We start from the raw sequence: 10,258 nt of genomic DNA, 5'->3' as shown, positions 1-10,258 counted from the left end.
TGAAATTGTATTATGATGTAAAATCAAGTTTTAGTATTTGAATCTTTAACAGACATCTTGCAGATGTTTGCTAATTGTTTAATCGCTGTGTATTCAGATTTAGTGATCATTTGACAGTTTTTTATTTATTTATTTATTTGTATACAGTATTTGGATGTTTGTAATGTTCTTGGAGGGAAGGTATTATTATCATTGTGATTTTTTTTTTTTTTTAAGTGTAAGATATTTAAAATGTTATAGGAAACGATAATCCGATCCATAGCTTTACTGCGAAAGTTGAAACAATAGAACAAGCACCAGTCGACCCACTGCTGTTTAACCACATGCTTACCATCAAAACTGTGGCACTATTATTTTGCTTTTGCTATTCAGTCACAGATGTCTGCATTAGCGTGACCTCAGATGAGTTCCTCAGCCGTGCATTCATAGTTGAACAGGAGGAATCAAGCAAAGCAGGACTTGTGGGAGGCGGCAGCGGAAAGAAAAGCCTACAGCTCTTCGTTTCAGAAGCTGATGATGTCATCAAGCGTGTCCTGGAGATTCTCCCATCGAGGAAAGACAGAGAAGGGAAAGTTTATTAAAACAACTCTGAGGGGAGGGGAGAAAGGAATTGGAGAACGAGAACTCTCAGGCAAAAACTTTATCCAAGCTAGAGAGGACTCTTGGAAGCTCTTTTAGCAAACTGGATTACAATAAAATCAGTTTTCTGTGGATTAATGTTGCCATAATTCATTGGATGAACAATCACAGAAGGTAAAATTATGTGTTTTTGATTCAGACATATCTGGAATCTGTATGGCGTTGAGGATCCTTGCAAGCTCCCTGGATATATAGACTAGAATAGATTTTCATTAGTTGTTATTTATTGAAATAGGACATTTGTAGCCTATTCCAGTTAATTTGCATATAATTAATCAATGTACTGTATGCAAAGGCTATAAGGCTGCGTTTAATGTTTGTCGGGATGCAAATGATAAAAAAGTTTTGTTCTTTAACAGATCAGATCAATTTAATTAATTTCCTTCATCATTCAGGTGTGCTGTTCACACCGTATTTCAGTAAAGTTTCAAGCACTGTACATTACATTTGCATTTACTTATATATTGCAATATAGTTTAAAGTGGCATATAAAATAAAAGTTGTCTGAGACAGAATGCGCGCTGCTCTTTCCACTCGCGCATCTGGACTGCTGCGTGCATGTCACAATGACGTTTGGAATATGATCACATCCCTGTGATGCTGTCAGTGAGGAGGAAGGGTCGCATCTGTACTGTGCAGCTGTGCAAACACTTTTTATCTCTGATTTATTTATTTATTTGATTTAGACATTGCACGTTTTGCTTGTCAGTTAACTTTCAAAGTGTAATTTAAAGGGTAGTTCTTTTATGCAACCCTCTGGCAAGGTACTTTTAAATTTAATACAGACCATAGTTCATTCATAATCTCTTTCTAATCCTTTTCAGCGCATACTAGGGTATACACAGGGATTAAAATAATAATAATAATAATAATAATAATAATAATAATAATAATAATAATAATAATAATAATAATAAAATAATAATAATAATAATAATCAGCCTGTGGGAGTGGGAAAAATGCATGTTCTATCTGATGATAAAAACATCTGCTGCTAATGCAGGGACACCCACAAGGTGAAGAGACGTTTGTATCATAACTGTTCCCATTTGCAAGATTTACCACACCCATCAATAATTAGGTTCATTCTGATAAACCTAGCTTTCAAGCAAACCAGTTCCAGACTCTGACTTGAGTGAGAAGAAGAAGAAGAAGAAGAAAAAAAAGATAAATGCTCCTTTGGAAGAGAATGATTGCAAAACAGCTGTAATTGAAGGTTAAACAGTGCCGCATACATGATTACAAATGCCACAGACCCCATTATAAATCTCTCTAGATTGCTCTCTGTTTGTGTTTGATGTGTCTCTCTAGCTTGCAGGTTCCTGTTACTAAATGATCTGTGCTTTCTGAAGAAATCGTTTAATGCACCAGGTTCAGCAGACTTTATATTTAACTTTTTAGGTTGTTTATTATGTCATATCATTGGCCTACACACCAGTGACATTTTAAGCACACTGCATTCCCAAAACAGTGATTTTAAGAGGTTTTTATAAACCAGCGACTAACTGACAGCACTTAATATATAAAATAGGCATAGAAATGCTGCTTGTTGCTTGTTTACACTGCTCTATAGAGTGAGAGAGAGAGAGAGAGAGAGAGAGTTTAACGCTTCCCCTTTCCCTGAGCTCTCAGACTCTGACATGAAAACAACACACTACACGCCTCCTTGACAGCCTCCTTCCTGTCAGAGTCTGCAAAACAAAATGACTGTAGACATTTTAACAATAGCTAATTAAAGCACTTGTTTATTAAAAATGCACACTTTTGCATTCTATTAGATGGCCCTGAATGACTGTTTTCGCAAGCATAGATTGATTGTAACTATCAATCTTTCATTGAAAGTCTGTGAGTTGTCGCCCTGCTGCATTTGTAACCCACATACTTGATTCCCTAACTAGTGCTTTTGTCATTTCGACTATAGACATTCACTTCAGATTGCCGGGCACTGAGCCAAGACAGAACGCAAGGGAGACTCTTTCCTTTATCTGCGTGGTCCAGCTGTTCTCGCTGCACGGCAAACAAAGTGAAAAGGGAACAAAACAAGCACAAGCTTTAATTTCCATTCGTTTTTCTGTGCGTGGAAGCGAATGGCAATGAGAAATTGCCCAGAGGCATTGAATACAGGTAATGGAGTATCTCCGCCTCGCTCACCTGAAATAGATGTTGTCTTGTTTACAAGAACACAGGTGATTTTCAAGTGAGAAGCAAGCTAGAGCTTTGTAAATAACTGAATTGGAATGATTCAAACAGATGTGTGGACAGCCAGAGAAGGTAGAACGTTTCTCATCTTTCAGTGATAGCGTATACTCTGGGGTGTATACTCCCCTTTTGTGTCTTAACTGGTACAGAGCCTGCAGGTGGTATGACCTCAGTCGGAGGATGCAGATTAAGTGTTGCCTACACAGACATCACCGAAGGGTTGAAATTTATAAGAAAGCCATAAAAGTACTGGGAGAAGACCTTCCACCCTAGAGCTTTCTGACTAATGCATCACCCTGACAGGTTTGTGTTCAGACATGCCAGTGAGGGTCACTTTGAAGCGAGCAGCATGTCTGTAAACGGGAGTGAGGTGGAGTTGTTTCTCTGTGAACACATATAACTATATCTGAAACATTTGGTTATATTTCTTTGTTGCAAGCAGTCAAATGTTAAAGGCTCTTTTATTTCATTGTAGGATTTTTTTTTTTTTTTTTTTTTTTTAGAATCCTGTGTCAGCTATTTTGTTATCCTGTGTGTTATTACTGTATGTGCTCTAGTCTGTACACTACCATTAATAAGATAGGGGTTAGTAAGTTTGTTCACATTTGGGGTTAGTAAGTAAATATTACAATAGAAAATACTTAATTTAAATTCTAACAATAATACACAATATTACTGCTTTACTGTATTTCTAATCAAATAAATGCGTGCTTGGTGAGTATCCAAAACCCATTTCAAAAACATTTTAAAAATCTTTCCAAGCCCCAAGCTTAGGTAGTGTACTCTGCATAACATGCAGATTTTCACGTGCATAAAATACTTGGATGACTTGATGTATGCTGTATCCCACAATGCAGTATGTTCTACTTTTAATATCAGATGCATGTTTGTTTTTGTGAAAAGTGGGGACATCCCATAGGCACATTGTTTTTTATACTGTAGAAACTGTATATTCTATGGCTCTACACCAACCCTACCCCTAACCCTAACCCTCACAGGAAACTTTGTGCATTTTTACTTTCTCAAAAAAACTCATTCTGTTTGATTTATAAGCGTTTTGAAAAATGGGGACATGGGCTATGTCCTCATAAGTCACCCTCTCCTTGTAATACCTGTGTTATACCCATGTCATTATACAGAGTTGTGTCCTGATATGTCACAAAAACAAGAGCACACACATACACACACACATAAATAAAGAAGGCAGTATACAGCATGTATTCAGCGTTCATTGTGCTAAACCGTTGTGTTGCTGTGTATTTGAGAGTTGACACTTTCACTGAGAGGGACAGATGGACACAGTGATAATAATCGTCAAGCGTCATGGGTTACAAAGCTTTATTGAAAATTCTTTAGCTCATTAGCACAATTTATACTCAAAAAAAGCACCCATCCAACCTAATAGGCACCATTATTAATCTGTCTTTTAACTGCTGTATTGATTATGACTGCTCCCACATTCTTCCTTATACTTTCCAGCAATTATGTAGAAGCTTTTTTATTGCAGACGTATCGTATTAAATATGAAATTAAATATATTTCTTAACACACCTGTTTTTCTGATTATTAGCGTTTGTCTCTGTCTGATTAAGTAATTTCCTTCTCACCTGTTCACCTGTTCATTTTAATCACGGCTAGGAGCTGAAGGAGGGAGTCATGAGGGTCATCTGCTCCTCTCTAGTGCTTCTCACCATCTGCTTGGGTCACGGGGGTCGACTGGCATCAGCTGAAGGTAAGGCCTTTTCTCCAAATCAAAGGATGACGTTGTCAAAGGCTAGCTGAAACAGCTAAGATTCTGTAAGTTTTATTCATACTACTGCCACCATTACATTGTACATTTTTAAGGAATAGTTAAATGGGTTGTTCAGCCAAAAAAAGAAAACTCATTTACTCATCCTCATGTCATTCTAAACCCATAGGAATTGTATTATTATTTTCTTTCTTTCCCATCTATGGAATATAAAATTAAAGATTTTGAAGAAATGCTCTGTCCCTTATTGTTGGTCCCCATGGAGACAGCTTGTGAACTATATTCCATGTCCTCCCGAATCAAACCACAGTTTTGTTTTTTTTTTTTTTTTTTTTTTAAGAAACAGACAGATATTAAAGTGGTTGTCCACTGAACTTGAGAACCACTATGAATGGATCAGTCATAGACATTTTTGTATTTTCATTGTAATTAGGTTCTTTTTAAAGAAGTTTCAGATGTTTTGAAGGCCATCATACTGGAACTACTGGCTAATGGCTTCATACAAGACTATTCATTTTGGGAAGCGTGGGAAGCTCTGCTTGTTAGAAGCTTTGCAAGGACTCGTCCTCTATCATTCATCACTTTATACTCTTAGAACATGTTGTTTTATGCGCCCTTGCTTGTTAGACTCTTCTCAAGCTGGGTCTTTGAGGGGTTTGAAGCAGAAATGAGAAATGTCAACACATTCAGTCTTTTATTATTTTATATAATTATGTTGTTTTATCTTATTATAATAATGCAAGTATGACTGAATGTAGCCACTCCTCTTCTGAAATGTGAGCATATAAACCCTGTTCCCATTAGTACTTCTTATAACAAAAAGATTGCATAGTTTAATAGAGGGGGTTTATAAAGTACGTGAAAGTCATACTCAAGCAAAAGTACAGATATCGTACCAGAAAAAAACTTTGGTTAGAAGTTAAAGTCACCGTTTAGAATATAACTTTAGTAAAAGTCTTAAAGTATGTGATATGTGTTGTTCTTAAGTACAAACATTATTTTTAAAATGTTAAATGCACTTAAGTATTTGAAGTAAAAGTACAAATAAATGCAAATCCAAAAGAAGCAAATAAATAAATATATGTTCATACACAGCTTGAGTAGCAAGATTGTATTCAGTTTCTTCCATTTTGTATTTTTTGGGTAAGAATAAGAAACACTTAGTGTCTTATATAACATGTATTTACACAGTTTATGTATCTCAGAGGTGACACAAACTGCAGACACATGTGTATAAATAGGCCAAATATGTGTTTTTGACATAAAACGTTGAATACTATTATTTGAAATTATTTAAAACATAAAAAATAGTCGAAATGTGAAATTAAAACTGCAAGCAGACAGCAAGTGAATATTAATGAGTGAGTCATTAAGATTCAATTGATTCTTTCAAATGGCTGATTCATTCAGATACAAAGCATTTTACTGTGTTAATGAGTGAATCATTTATTTAACCGATTTGTTCAAAAGCTAATTCATTCAATAAGTGAACAATGCCCATTGCTCAGAGACGCGAAACAGTGCTGTGATGTGTTTAGAACAATTTTTTGTTAGCAAAATTGAGCAAAAACAAGCAATATTATGTCTAAAATGTAAGCCATTTATTGCTTTACTGAACTTGTAATAAAATTATTATTTAATATGTTCACACATCTGCAGAAAAACGGTAATCTTTGTGTGATATAGATTAAGTTAGACCTACATGAAATTATATAAATATAAAAAGCATATAGAAGCATTTTTGCCATCTACAATTTAGAGCCTAGAATTTTATGGTGATAGCCTACTTGATAACATCAGATTGCACATCATTACAACAGCAATTACCTTATTATCACAGATCATGCTGTATCTCACACCCCTGACTCGACTTGAGTGAGAAATTAATAATTCACGGTTGTGCGTGCACTTGTTTGCACACGAGCAAAGGTATTTATAAGAGTCTAACTTACAAATGCTAGACCACTGATTCTTCAAAACCAGCTTTCCTGCAGTCTGTGTTCTTCTGACTATTTTGTAGTAAGTACCGAATATACTTAGGGGAAATGTATCGGATTAAAAGTATACATTTTAATTAGGAAATTTAGTGGAGTGAAAGTATACATTTTAATTAGGAAATGTAGTGGAATAAAAGTAAAAGTTGGCTGAAATATAAAAAGTACAGTAGAGATACTCCCAAAAAATACTTAAAGGTCCCATTTTTTTGTGCTTTTTTAGAAGCTTTGATTGTGTTTACAGTGTGCAATATAACGTGTTCATGTTTTGCGTGTAAAAAAACACAGTATTTTTCACACAATTCACCTATCTGTATACCGCTGGTTTCACTGTCATAAAACGGGCCTCCTTCAGAAATACGTAACGAGTTCTGAATGTGAGTTGTGACTGAGCGCAAGCTGCCTTCCTGGAAATGCGATTGGGCTAGTTTTGAGAAGCAAGTGGGCAGGAGCATGTGCTGGAGATGTACTTATAATCACAGGAGCGTTTTTACTGACGAGATGCGCATGAAAATCGCTTCGATTTTTTTGCACAGCCCTAACATTTAGTTAACAAAGCTAAACAGCGTTGCCCTTACAGAAACTGTTAAACGCACCAACTTAAAATAATACAATACACTTGCCGGTTGTGGTCCATAAACAACGCCTTCTCCAGACAAAGACGGAACTGCTCCATCTTTCAGGAATAATCTTTGTATAATAATCTAATCTAATCTAATTTTCGGGAACCGAGTTAAAAATAAATTGTAATCATTGATCTCCAAGTACGGCATCCCTGGGTAGGCCAAACAAAGATGATTGGACTCAGAAATGAAAATAACTTCGACGACATGGCGACAAACACAAACGCAACTCTTCCTCCTCCTCTGTTCGAGCGCAACAAGACCACGCCCCGCTGTTTGTGTATTCCTGTGGGTGGAGGATAGTCAAAAAAACTATTTTAGTGATGTCATTACTGCAGGCACTAGAGGGATGTAGTCCAAACGGGTCGTTTTTGTAGGCGAATTCTGTTAAATAAAATATCTCGCTTGGCATTGAACTTTGAGCTTTAGAATTTTACAGATATTGTTTATAATCTAACTACAACATCACACACTAACTAAAGTTTAAAACATGGGATCACAAAGAATGGGACCTTTAAGCACCGTAAAAAAAAAAAAAAAAAAAAAAATATATATATATATATATATATATATATATATATATTAACTTTGTTGCATTACACCACTGTTTAATAGTATGATTATACTGCTATGGCTAAACCTCTTCAGACATTCCACAGTCAGTTAAGAATGATATTTAATTGATGACTTATCATCAAACCACATTTGGTCATTGTTAATGTCTACATGAAATCAGAATGAATGCTAAGTACCTACCTTATGCATGTTCAGAAATATTATATTCAGACATTTTTATGTGACTTTTTTATGACTTCTTTCTTGTGCATTTCTGTTCTGATTGCACCATATGCCATTTAATCACCATGTAAATTTGTTGTTTAAAAGTGATGCATGATTGAACAAGCTAACAAACTAACTCCCTGAACCCCACCTCCGATTTCCCTGGGTTTGTGTTTCACTGGGTTGATGTCAGATCTCTGAGGATGAGTTTTCTCACCCCCAGCTGTTCAAATCCCCAATTGACTTTCTCCTTAATGAGTTTCTCCAGGCCAACTCTGAGACCTAAAAATATACAATAAGCAATATGCAATCAGGGACAAATAGGGCAGAGGCTGCTTGAGTGATTCTGAACAAGAGTAAGATGTAGTGTTTCACATTTATGAACTTTTGAGATAATGTTAATGAGGAAAAAATTTTCACCGTGTTTTCTTCCAATTTCTTTTCTTCTACCCTTTTTTAGTGTTTTATTAAAAAGTCCCTTTTCATTTAACAGGCTCAGGTGAAGCAGCCTGTACAGGTACGCATCCTAATTTAAAGAATGCTTAATCTTAACCTATGAAATCCTAAACCCCAGAAATCTTCACTCCACTTCAAACTCTAGGAGTGTCTGCATTGCTTGATGATGTGTCTGTTCTCCATGTATCTGAAATGCCACCTCTCCTCCTCTTGTATTCAAACTTTCCATCGACTGCCTGGAGAGCGGAGAGTCGCCTCCAACTTTCCCTATCTTCTTCCCGACATCTCCATAGCTTAATTCCACCTTTTTGCCGTGTGAAAGCAGTGGGCTTTGTAGAACCGGGAAGAAAAGGGATTTAGCCATGTCTGTCTGATTTCAAAAGTGAAAATGCGAGAACAATTCAAAATGAATCCTTTAACTGTCTAAGAGTCATTTTTGTTGGAGTCATTTCCTCCCTAATTGTATCCGCTGAGTTATAGTGGAGAGATTCAGGTGTTGTTAGATTTAAAAAGAGCTCTTTGTAACTTGACAAGGGAAGAATATGAGCTAGAAAAGCCATCACCAGCTCTCCTCTGCCACTAGAGGCTCAGAGAAGACGGCTTCTGAGCTGCTTCTGTTTATTATTGCTTGAATTTCTTACACTCATCTGATCTCTGAAACATCTAAGTGACAGTTTCGCTTACACAGCCGTAACTTGCTAATTCACGTTGATTGATGTCTTTGAACCAATCAAACCATGCTGATTAAAAACTATTCTTGTCTCATGCACCTTTGTCATGATTCTTCACAAAGAATCCTAAACTGAACTTTTCAGTGTTTGTGGATCATGAAAAAAGGCATGGAAGATATGTACAAAATATCATAATTTATTTTAACTGCAGCTCTCGTTCAAAAGTTGTTTACATCAAGATGAAAAAAGTTATAAAAATGGATGGTGATCATTTGCTATCAAAATCAGATTGTCTGACATCCTTGCTAAAAGTTCAAACAGTTGCCATAGGATGCACTTTGGCTGAACCGTTTTAAAGATAGTTCTTTTTCATTCTGTATGTTGTCCATCAGTCGAGAGTGTGTCAGACCTTTTGTCACTGTCTTTGCCACCAGGCAGTAGATTGGAGAGTGATTCTTCCAGACAGAGCATGTTATTTTTTAGCTCCATTTATATCTTAGATGTTGTCTGTGTCTCCTCAGACAATCTTTGATCGCCTCAACTTGTTCACCTCATGTTCAGTACCAAGTTTTGACAGGACTCCTCATGATCAGTTGTACAAGTTGTTTTATGCAAAACTTTTCACCGGTGACAGGACAGAGATCTGCTTCAACTTGACTGCTTCTCTGTTTTCTACAGGTGTCAGCTGCCCGTCCGTACAGGTAGAAGAATGGAAGTTTCCTCAAACTGCCAGACACAACATTACAGGTTAATACTGCTGCTAATGGACATCCCTTAAAGAAACAGCATCATTTACTCACCTAAACTTTTTTTTTAAGCTTCTGAGGAACACAAAAGGGGATATTTATTTAAATATCCAAGGTGTTATTTTCCATACAAAAAAAAAAAAAAAAGTTTTGTGATGTTAGGTTGTCAAGCTCAGAAAAGGACAATAAAAGTAGCCTAGATTACTTGTACACTATATTTCTAGTGTTTTCTACGTTATTGTTCACAAACAAATATGGGGTTCGAGTTATTGTAAATGTTTAGACAAAAACAAAAATTTTGAGTGAACTATCCGTATTGTTATGATTTCTATAATTGGATAAAGCTAATCCACTATTTAGGGGCCATTCACACAGGGCTTGCTCTTGCATTCTGTAATGT

At 36.1% G+C, this 10,258-nt stretch overlaps 1 long non-coding RNA gene across 1 annotated transcript; it reads left to right on the top strand.

The window, feature by feature from the left end:
• Positions 1–521: 521 nt before the first annotated feature.
• On the top strand, positions 522–9,912 carry LOC113070974 (uncharacterized). The gene is made up of 3 exons (XR_003280009.1): positions 522–753; positions 4,477–4,570; positions 9,791–9,912. It is a non-coding gene; the product is annotated as an uncharacterized LOC113070974 (long non-coding RNA).
• Positions 9,913–10,258: the final 346 nt, after the last annotated feature.

This window comes from Carassius auratus, unplaced genomic scaffold (assembly GCF_003368295.1).
Source record: "Carassius auratus strain Wakin unplaced genomic scaffold, ASM336829v1 scaf_tig00005524, whole genome shotgun sequence".
Classification (NCBI taxonomy): Eukaryota; Metazoa; Chordata; class Actinopteri; order Cypriniformes; family Cyprinidae; genus Carassius; species Carassius auratus.
This window is presented reverse-complemented; position numbering and strand designations above follow the sequence as displayed.